This window comes from Balaenoptera ricei, chromosome 7, assembly GCF_028023285.1.
Source record: "Balaenoptera ricei isolate mBalRic1 chromosome 7, mBalRic1.hap2, whole genome shotgun sequence".
In the NCBI taxonomy this organism is placed as follows: domain Eukaryota; kingdom Metazoa; phylum Chordata; class Mammalia; order Artiodactyla; family Balaenopteridae; genus Balaenoptera; species Balaenoptera ricei.
In genome coordinates this window covers 23,865,869-23,877,873 of record NC_082645.1, presented here as the reverse complement: position 1 = coordinate 23,877,873, position 12,005 = coordinate 23,865,869, and positions in this window count along the sequence as shown.

Genomic DNA, 12,005 nt, shown 5'->3' with positions numbered 1-12,005 from the left:
AGTGTTGCCTATGGTAAATATTGCTGGAGTGCAGGATTGCCAGCCTGCGATTTTTGATTTTCATTTTCTCAGGTGATAGACCCAGCAGTGGGTATGATTGATTGACTGGTATGGTAGCTCAACGTTTACCTTTTCAAGGCACCTCAATTGTGCTTTCATTAGTGGCTCTTACCACGTCCCCCTTAGAATCGAGGGTACGCATTTCTCCACAATCACGTCAGCGTTTCTTGTTTGCAGCATTTTTGTTGATGGCCATTCTGACTGGTGTGAGCTGATAGGTTTTTGTAATTTGGGTTTACATGTCTGTAAAAATTCCTACAATCCATCATTTTTCCACGCCTTTTTCTTTTCTGTTAAAAGAAAAAAGAAAAAAAAGTGTGAGTATAATATACCTCTTCAAATTTTCTTTTTGGAAGGTTGCACTCTAGAATATTTTGGTCGATTTTCGACCTCAGTATTTTTTGGGTGCAGGTGTCATTTACAGACCTGCAATTGGTGAATATTTAGCGACCTTTTGCAGTGGGTTTAAAGCTGCTGTTGTGGGAAATGGCCACAAGGATGCAGCATTTCTCCATTCCCAAATCTGGGTACTAGGGCAGCAGAGCCGTTCTGGAAGTCGTTTGCCTAGGTTGTAAATTTGAATGGAATGTGCCAGGAGAACCCCCCATAAGTTTATGTCTCATTACTCCTAGTTCGTTGTTTTAATTTTTTCAATTGGGGTAATGGTTAGAATGTTGCTTGTCCAAGGTGTACATACTCTGGTTCATCTACATATTCTATATACCTATTTATGTAGAGATCCTCTTCCCGTGTAAATTGTTACACAGTGTTCCGTAAACCTTCCTTGCTATATGGTCGGTCTTTTTGATATATGTATATAATATGTATTTGTATACATATGGTAACGCTAATCTTCATGTATCCATTCCCCCCACCTTTCCTTGTAGATAAGCATAGTTTTTTTTAATAAGTCTGTGATTGACTTTCTCAGTGGAAATATGTTCATTTGTGTCAGTTATTAGAGAACGCGTATAAGTGATATCATAGGATATAGGACTTTTGCTTTCCGACTTACCTCATGTTCTGTGATTATCTCCAAGATCATCTATGGTGTCTCAAAGAGCAGTGTTTCATCGTTTTCCATGGCTAGTATTCATTGTGTACATGGGCCGCTTCTTCTTTTTCCTTTCATCTGTTGATGGACATTTTGGTTGCTTCACTGTCTTGTCTATTGTGAATAAGGCTGCAGTGCAGCTTTTGCAGCCCGGGTCTTCTTCATTCTGGTCTTCTCAGGTGAGAGGCCCATTGGTGCGCCTGCTGGATTGAATGGTACCTCAATTTTTCCTTTTCAACGCAGCTCCTTTCTGTTCTCATTATTAGCGTTTAACCCTTTTACATCTCACCAGCAGCTAGAGGGTACACAGTTCTCTAAAACCTCTTCAGCATTGATTGTTTGTAGACTTTTTGCCAATGGTCAGTCGACGGGTGTGAGTTGAAAACTTTTTGTAGATTAGATTGCATGAGTCTAATACTTCCTGAGGTTGAGCTTTTATCCATTTTCCTTTCTTTAAAAAGAGAGTGAGTACAACTTACCTCTTCATACTAGCTTCGTGAACATTTTGCCTGTTTTGAATTTTTTTTATCCATTCCCTACCTCAGCACAATTTTGAGGGCAGGTGTCCTTTACAGCCCTGAGTCCTTGTGAATGGTAAGTGACCATTAGCTGTGGGTTAAAAGCTGCTGTTGCGGGAATCGGCCACAAGGCGGCAGCATTTCTCCTTTACCAAATCTGGTTACTAGGGCAACAGAGCCTTACTGGAAGTGGTGTTCTAGGTTGTAAATTAGAATGGAATGTGCGAGGAAAAAGCCCTTTAAGTTTATGTCTCATTACTTCTTGTTGGTATCTTTAACTTAATTTTTATTTTTTATCACAGCAAACTTGATTACAATGTTTTGTTTGTTCTAGGTGTGCAAGATGTGGTTCTTTCACACATATACATATATCTATTTTTCTTCGGATCCTTTTCCCATGTAGGATACGACACAATGTTGAGTAGTCTTCTCTTGGTATTGCGTAGGTCTTTGGTGATTATATATTTCACATATGTTTGTATCACTCTGTTAACCTCAATACAGTAATGTATCCAATCCTCACACCTTTCCATTTGGTGAACCATAAGTTTTTTTTAATGAATCTATGATAGTGTTTCTCTGTGGAAATACCTTTGTTTGTATCATTTTTTAGGTAACACCTATATGTGATATGATAGGATATGTGTCTTTCGCTTTCTCACTTACACCAAGTTGCGTGATTACTTCTAGACTCATCTATGGTGCTGCAAATGGCATTGTTTCATTTTTTCACTAGCTCATATTCCATCTGTACATGTAGCAGTTCTTCATTGTCCACCCATCTGTCGTTGGACTTTTTGGTTACTTCCATATCTTGGCGATTGTTATACTATGCAATGCAGATTTGCGTACCTGTGTCCTTCCAATTCTGTCTTCTTAGGTTATAGGTCCAGGAATAGGTCTGCTGGATCATATGGTAGCTCAATGTTTACCTTTTAAAGGCACCTCTATTCTGTTCTCTTTAGTGGCTCTTTCCAGGTTACGTCCCACTTAAAGTGGAGGGTATGCATTTCTTCCCAGCACCTTCAGCATTTATTCTTTGTAGTTTTTGCTGATGGTTATTCTGAGTGGTGTGAGCTGATACCTCTTTGTGGTTGAATTTGCATGTGTCTCATAATGCGTTGAAATTGAGCTGTAAGACATGTCCTTTTTATTTTTCCAGCTGTGATTAGAGCTTATTTCTTCAAAGTGTTTTCTTAAAGTATGTGTCACCATTTGAAATATTTTGGCCATTATCTCCCTCAAGACATTTTGAGGGCAGGTTTCATTTACAGCCCTGCAGTACTTGTTCATATGAAGTGACCATTAGCTCAGGCTTTAAACCTGCTTTTGCAGGTAACGGCCAGAGAGCGACAGCCTTTCTACGTTCCCCTTGCTGGTACTAGGGAAACAGACCTACCGGCCAGTGTTGTTTTTCGGTTATAAATTAGAGTGCAATGTGCCCGGATAAACCCACAAATGTTGATGTCTCCTTGCTTTTCTTTGTTTTTAAATTTAATTTATATTTATTATTACAGTAATATTCCATTGTGTACGTGGACCACTTCTTCTTGGTGCATTCCTCGGTTGATGGACATTTTCATTTCTTCCAAGCGCTGCCTATGGTAAATATTGCTGGCATACAGGTTTCCCAGCCTGTGACTTTTTGATTCTCATTTTCTCAGGTGATAGGCCAAGCAGTGGTTGTGATTGATGGACTGGTAGTTCATTGTTTCCCTTTTCAAAGCACCTACATTGTGTTTTCATTAGTGGCTCTTTACATGCCCCCCCTTACAACCGAGGGTACGCATTTCTCCACACTCCCTTCACCGTTTACTTTTTGCAGCATTTTTCCTAATGGCCATTCTGACTGCTGTGAGCTGATAGGGTTTTGTAATATGGGTATGCATGTCATGAAAATTTTTAAAATTCATCATATTCCTATGCCTTTTTCTTTTCTCTTAAAAGAAAAAACCGTGAGTACAATATAGCTCTTGAAATTGTCTTCTTCGAAGGTTGCCCTCTTCTGAATTTTTTGGTCGATTTTTGACCCCAGAAATTTTCTGGAGGCCAGGCGCAATTTACAGAACTGCAAGTTGGTGAAAATTTAGTGACCTTTTGCAGTGAGTTCAAAGCTGCTGTTGTGGGAAACGTCCACAAGGAGGTAGCATTTCTCCATTCCCCAATCTGGGTTCTAGGGCAGCAGAGCCTTTCTGGAAGTCATTGTCCAGGTTGTAAATTAGAATGGAATTTGCCTGGAGAAATCCCCATAAGTTTATGTCTCATTACTTCTTCTTGGTTTTTAAAATTTTTTAAATCTGGGTAAAGTTTAGAATATTGTTTGTCCTAGGTGTACACAATCTAGTTCATTTGGACATTATGTATGTCTATTAATGTACAGATCCTCTTCCCATATAAAATATTACAGTGTTCCGTCGACCTCCCTTGCTATATGTTCGATCTTTTTGATACATGTATATAATATGTATTTGAATATGTATAGTAACACTAATCTTCATTTCTCAATTTCCCCCCTCCTTTCCTTTTAGATGAGCATAGTTTGTTTTCTACGCCTGTGAGTGTCTTTCTCTTTGGAAATATGTTCATCTGTGTCAGTTATTAGATAATACTATAAGTGATAATATAAGATATAGGTCTTTTGCTTTCCGACCTCCTTCATGTTTTGTGATTATCTCCAGGCTCATCTATGGTGCCTCAAAGAGCAGTGCTTCAATGTTTTCCATGGCTAATATTCCATTGTGTACATGGACCACTTCTTCTTGGTGCATTCCTCTGTTGATGGACATTTTCGTTGCTTCCAAGTGTTGCCTATGGTAAATATTGCTGGAGTGCAGGATTGCCAGCCTGCGATTTTTGATTTTCATTTTCTCAGGTGATAGACCCAGCAGTGGGTATGATTGATTGACTGGTATGGTAGCTCAACGTTTACCTTTTCAAGGCACCTCAATTGTGCTTTCATTAGTGGCTCTTACCACGTCCCCCTTAGAATCGAGGGTACGCATTTCTCCACAATCACGTCAGCGTTTCTTGTTTGCAGCATTTTTGTTGATGGCCATTCTGACTGGTGTGAGCTGATAGGTTTTTGTAATTTGGGTTTACATGTCTGTAAAAATTCCTACAATTCATCATTTTTCCACGCCTTTTTCTTTTCTGTTAAAAGAAAAAAGAAAAAAAAGTGTGAGTATAATATACCTCTTCAAATTTTCTTTTTGGAAGGTTGCACTCTAGAATATTTTGGTCGATTTTCGACCTCAGTATTTTTTGGGTGCAGGTGTCATTTACAGACCTGCAATTGGTGAATATTTAGCGACCTTTTGCAGTGGGTTTAAAGCTGCTGTTGTGGGAAATGGCCACAAGGATGCAGCATTTCTCCATTCCCAAATCTGGGTACTAGGGCAGCAGAGCCGTTCTGGAAGTCGTTTGCCTAGGTTGTAAATTTGAATGGAATGTGCCAGGAGAACCCCCCATAAGTTTATGTCTCATTACTCCTAGTTCGTTGTTTTAATTTTTTCAATTGGGGTAATGGTTAGAATGTTGCTTGTCCAAGGTGTACATACTCTGGTTCATCTACATATTCTATATACCTATTTATGTAGAGATCCTCTTCCCGTGTAAATTCTTACACAGTGTTCCGTAAACCTTCCTTGCTATATGGTCGGTCTTTTTGATATATGTATATAATATGTATTTGTATACATATGGTAACGCTAATCTTCATGTATCCATTCCCCCCACCTTTCCTTGTAGATAAGCATAGTTTTTTTAATAAGTCTGTGATTGACTTTCTCAGTGGAAATATGTTCATTTGTGTCAGTTATTAGAGAACGCGTATAAGTGATATCATAGGATATAGGACTTTTGCTTTCCGACTTACCTCATGTTCTGTGATTATCTCCAAGATCATCTATGGTGTCTCAAAGAGCAGTGTTTCATCGTTTTCCATGGCTAGTATTCATTGTGTACATGGGCCGCTTCTTCTTTTTCCTTTCATCTGTTGATGGACATTTTGGTTGCTTCACTGTCTTGTCTATTGTGAATAAGGCTGCAGTGCAGCTTTTGCAGCCCGGGTCTTCTTCATTCTGGTCTTCTCAGGTGAGAGGCCCATTGGTGCGCCTGCTGGATTGAATGGTACCTCAATTTTTCCTTTTCAACGCAGCTCCTTTCTGTTCTCATTATTAGCGTTTAACCCTTTTACATCTCACCAGCAGCTAGAGGGTACACAGTTCTCTAAAACCTCTTCAGCATTGATTGTTTGTAGACTTTTTGCCAATGGTCAGTCGACGGGTGTGAGTTGAAAACTTTTTGTAGATTAGATTGCATGAGTCTAATACTTCCTGAGGTTGAGCTTTTATCCATTTTCCTTTCTTTAAAAAGAGAGTGAGTACAACTTACCTCTTCATACTAGCTTCGTGAACATTTTGCCTGTTTTGAATTTTTTTTATCCATTCCCTACCTCAGCACAATTTTGAGGGCAGGTGTCCTTTACAGCCCTGAGTCCTTGTGAATGGTAAGTGACCATTAGCTGTGGGTTAAAAGCTGCTGTTGCGGGAATCGGCCACAAGGCGGCAGCATTTCTCCTTTACCAAATCTGGTTACTAGGGCAACAGAGCCTTACTGGAAGTGGTGTTCTAGGTTGTAAATTAGAATGGAATGTGCGAGGAAAAAGCCCTTTAAGTTTATGTCTCATTACTTCTTGTTGGTATCTTTAACTTAATTTTTATTTTTTATCACAGCAAACTTGATTACAATGTTTTGTTTGTTCTAGGTGTGCAAGATGTGGTTCTTTCACACATATACATATATCTATTTTTCTTCGGATCCTTTTCCCATGTAGGATATGACACAATGTTGAGTAGTCTTCTCTTGGTATTGCGTAGGTCTTTGGTGATTATATATTTCACATATGTTTGTATCACTCTGTTAACCTCAATACAGTAATGTATCCAATCCTCACACCTTTCCATTTGGTGAACCATAAGTTTTTTTTAATGAATCTATGATAGTGTTTCTCTGTGGAAATACCTTTGTATCATTTTTTAGGTAACACCTATATGTGATATGATAGGATATGTGTCTTTCGCTTTCTCACTTACACCAAGTTGCGTGATTACTTCTAGACTCATCTATGGTGCTGCAAATGGCATTGTTTCATTTTTTCACTAGCTCATATTCCATCTGTACATGTAGCAGTTCTTCATTGTCCACCCATCTGTCGTTGGACTTTTTGGTTACTTCCATATCTTGGCGATTGTTATACTATGCAATGCAGATTTGCGTACCTGTGTCCTTCCAATTCTGTCTTCTTAGGTTATAGGTCCAGGAATAGGTCTGCTGGATCATATGGTAGCTCAATGTTTACCTTTTAAAGGCACCTCTATTCTGTTCTCTTTAGTGGCTCTTTCCAGGTTACGTCCCACTTAAAGTGGAGGGTATGCATTTCTTCCCAGCACCTTCAGCATTTATTCTTTGTAGTTTTTGCTGATGGTTATTCTGAGTGGTGTGAGCTGATACCTCTTTGTGGTTGAATTTGCATGTGTCTCATAATGCGTTGAAATTGAGCTGTAAGACATGTCCTTTTTATTTTTCCAGCTGTGATGAGAGCTTATTTCTTCAAAGTGTTTTCTTAAAGTATGTGTCACCATTTGAAATATTTTGGCCATTATCTCCCTCAAGACATTTTGAGGGCAGGTTTCATTTACAGCCCTGCAGTACTTGTTCATATGAAGTGACCATTAGCTCAGGCTTTAAACCTGCTTTTGCAGGTAACGGCCAGAGAGCGACAGCCTTTCTACGTTCCCCTTGCTGGTACTAGGGAAACAGACCTACCGGCCAGTGTTGTTTTTCGGTTATAAATTAGAGTGCAATGTGCCCGGATAAACCCACAAATGTTGATGTCTCCTTGCTTTTCTTTGTTTTTAAATTTAATTTATATTTATTATTACAGTAATATTCCATTGTGTACGTGGACCACTTCTTCTTGGTGCATTCCTCGGTTGATGGACATTTTCATTTCTTCCAAGCGCTGCCTATGGTAAATATTGCTGGCATACAGGTTTCCCAGCCTGTGACTTTTTGATTCTCATTTTCTCAGGTGATAGGCCAAGCAGTGGTTGTGATTGATGGACTGGTAGTTCATTGTTTCCCTTTTCAAAGCACCTACATTGTGTTTTCATTAGTGGCTCTTTACATGCCCCCCCTTACAACCGAGGGTACGCATTTCTCCACACTCCCTTCACCGTTTATTTTTTGCAGCATTTTTCCTAATGGCCATTCTGACTGCTGTGAGCTGATAGGGTTTTGTAATATGGGTATGCATGTCATGAAAATTTTTAAAATTCATCATATTCCGATGCCTTTTTCTTTTCTCTTAAAAGAAAAAACCGTGAGTACAATATAGCTCTTGAAATTGTCTTCTTCGAAGGTTGCCCTCTTCTGAATTTTTTGATCGATTTTTGACCCCAGAAATTTTCTGGAGGCCAGGCGCAATTTACAGAACTGCAAGTTGGTGAAAATTTAGTGACCTTTTGCAGTGAGTTCAAAGCTGCTGTTGTGGGAAACGTCCACAAGGAGGTAGCATTTCTCCATTCCCCAATCTGGGTTCTAGGGCAGCAGAGCCTTTCTGGAAGTCATTGTCCAGGTTGTAAATTAGAATGGAATTTGCCTGGAGAAATCCCCATAAGTTTATGTCTCATTACTTCTTCTTGGTTTTTAAAATTTTTTTAATCTGGGTAAAGTTTAGAATATTGTTTGTCCTAGGTGTACACAATCTGGTTCATTTGGACATTATGTATGTCTATTAATGTACAGATCCTCTTTCCATGTAAAATATTACAGTGTTCCGTCGACCTCCCTTGCTATATGTTCGATCTTTTTGATACATGTATATAATATGTATTTGAATATGTATAGTAACACTAATCTTCATTTCTCAATTTCCCCCCTCCTTTCCTTTTAGATGAGCATAGTTTGTTTTCTACGCCTGTGAGTGTCTTTCTCTTTGGAAATATGTTCATCTGTGTCAGTTATTAGATAATGCCATAAGTGATAAGATATAGGTCTTTTGCTTTCCGACCTACTTCATGTTTTGTGATTATCTCCAGGCTCATCTATGGTGCCTCAAAGAGCAGTGCTTCAATGTTTTCCATGGCTAATATTCCATTGTGTACATGGACCACTTCTTCTTGGTGCATTCCTCTGTTGATGGACATTTTCGTTGCTTCCAAGTGTTGCCTATGGTAAATATTGCTGGAGTGCAGGATTGCCAGCCTGCGATTTTTGATTTTCATTTTCTCAGGTGATAGACCCAGCAGTGGGTATGATTGATTGACTGCTATGGTAGCTCAACGTTTACCTTTTCAAGGCACCTCAATTGTGCTTTCATTAGTGGCTCGTACCACGTCCCCCTTAGAATTGAGGGTACGTATTTCTCCAGAATCACGTCAGCGTTTATCGTTTGCCGCATTTTGTTGATGGCCATTCTGACTGGTGTGAGCTGATAGGTTTTTGTAATTTTGGTTTACATGTCTGTAAAAATTCCTACAATTCATCCGTTTTCCACGCCTTTTCCTTTTCTGTTAAAAGAAAAAAGAAAAAAAGTGTGAGTACAATATACCTCTTCAAATTTTCTTTCTGGAAGGTTGCACTCTAGAATATTTTGGTCGATTTTCGACCTCAGTATTTTTTGGAGGGCAGGTGTCATTTACAGACCTGCAATTGGTGAATATTTAGTGACCTTTTGCAGTGGGTTTAAAGCTGCTGTTGTGGGAAATGGCCACAAGGATGCAGCATTTCTCCATTCCCAAATCTGGGTACTAGGGCAGCAGAGCCGTTCTGGAAGTCGTTTGCCTAGGTTGTAAATTTGAATGGAATGTGCCAGGAGAACCCCCCATAAGTTTATGTCTCATTACTCCTAGTTCGTTGTTTTAATTTTTTCAATTGGGGTAATGGTTAGAATGTTGCTTGTCCAAGGTGTACATACTCTGGTTCATCTACATATTCTATATACCTATTTATGTAGAGATCCTCTTCCTGTGTAAATTGTTACACAGTGATCCATAAACCTTCCTTGCTATATGGTCGGTGTTTTTGATATATGTATATAATATGTATTTGTATACATATGGTAACGCTAATCTTCATGTATCCATTCCCCCCACCTTTCCTTGTAGATAAGCATAGTTTTTTTTTAATAAGTCTGTGATTGACTTTCTCAGTGGAAATATGTTCATTTGTGTCAGTTATTAGAGAACGCGTATAAGTGATATCATAGGATATAGGACTTTTGCTTTCCGACTTACCTCATGTTCTGTGATTATCTCCAAGATCATCTATGGTGTCTCAAAGAGCAGTGTTTCATTGTTTTCCATGGCTAGTATTCATTGTGTACATGGACCGCTTCTTCTTTTTCCTTTCATCTGTTGATGGACATTTTGGTTGCTTCACTGTCTTGTCTATTGTGAATAAGGCTGCAGTGCAGCTTTTGCAGCCCGGGTCTTCTTCATTCTGGTCTTCTCAGGTGAGAGGCCCATTGGTGCGCCTGCTGGATTGAATGGTACCTCAATTTTTCCTTTTCAACGCAGCTCCTTTCTGTTCTCATTATTAGCGTTTAACCCTTTTACATCTCACCAGCAGCTAGAGGGTACACAGTTCTCTAAAACCTCTTCAGCATTGATTGTTTGTAGACTTTTTGCCAATGGTCAGTCGACGGGTGTGAGTTGAAAACTTTTTGTAGATTAGATTGCATGAGTCTAATACTTCCTGAGGTTGAGCTTTTATCTATTTTCCTTTCTTTAAAAAGAGAGTGAGTACAACTTACCTCTTCATACTAGCTTCGTGAACATTTTGCCTGTTTTGAATTTTTTTTATCCATTCCCTACCTCAGCACAATTTTGAGGGCAGGTGTCCTTTACAGCCCTGAGTCCTTGTGAATGGTAAGTGACCATTAGCTGTGGGTTAAAAGCTGCTGTTGCGGGAATCGGCCACAAGGCGGCAGCATTTCTCCTTTACCAAATCTGGTTACTAGGGCAACAGAGCCTTACTGGAAGTGGTGTTCTAGGTTGTAAATTAGAATGGAATGTGCGAGGAAAAAGCCCTTTAAGTTTATGTCTCATTACTTCTTGTTGGTATCTTTAACTTAATTTTTATTTTTTATCACAGCAAACTTGATTACAATGTTTTGTTTGTTCTAGGTGTGCAAGATGTGGTTCTTTCACACATATACATATATCTATTTTTCTTCGGATCCTTTTCCCACGTAGGATACGACACAATGTTGAGTAGTCTTCTCTTGGTATTGCGTAGGTCTTTGGTGATTATATATTTCACATATGTTTGTATCACTCTCTTAACCTCAATACGGTAATGTATCCAATCCTCACACCTTTCCATTTGTTGAACCATAAGTTTTTTTAATGAATCTATGATAGTGTTTCTCTGTGGAAATACCTTTGTTTGTATCATTTGTTAGGTAACACCTATATGTGATATGATAGGATATGTGTCTTTCGCTTTCTCACTTACACCAAGTTGCGTGATTACTTCTAGACTCATCTATGGTGCTGCAAATGGCATTGTTTCATTTTTTTCACTAGCTCATATTCCATCTGTACATGTAGCAGTTCTTCATTGTCCACCCATCTGTCGTTGGACTTTTTGGTTACTTCCATATCTTGGCGATTGTTATACTATGCAATGCAGATTTGCGTACCTGTGTCCTTCCAATTCTGTCTTCTTAGGTTATAGGTCCAGGAATAGGTCTGCTGGATCATATGGTAGCTCAATGTTTACCTTTTAAAGGCACCTCTATTCTGTTCTCTTTAGTGGCTCTTTCCAGGTTACGTCCCACTTAAAGCGGAGGGTATGCATTTCTTCCCAGCACCTTCAGCATTTATTCTTTGTAGTTTTTGCTGATGGTTATTCTGAGTGGTGTGAGCTGATACCTCTTTGTGGTTGAATTTGCATGTGTCTCATAATGCGTTGAAATTGAGCTGTAAGACATGTCCTTTTTATTTTTCCAGCTGTGATTAGAGCTTATTTCTTCAAAGTGTTTTCTTAAAGTATGTGTCACCATTTGAAATATTTTGGCCATTATCTCCCTCAAGACATTTTGAGGGCAGGTTTCATTTACAGCCCTGCAGTACTTGTTCATATGAAGTGACCATTAGCTCAGGCTTTAAACCTGCTTTTGCAGGTAACGGCCAGAGAGCGACAGCCTTTCTACGTTCCCCTTGCTGGTACTAGGGAAACAGACCTACCGGCCAGTGTTGTTTTTCGGTTATAAATTAGAGTGCAATGTGCCCGGATAAACCCACAAATGTTGATGTCTCCTTGCTTTTCTTTGTTTTTAAATTTAATTTATATTTATTATTACAGTA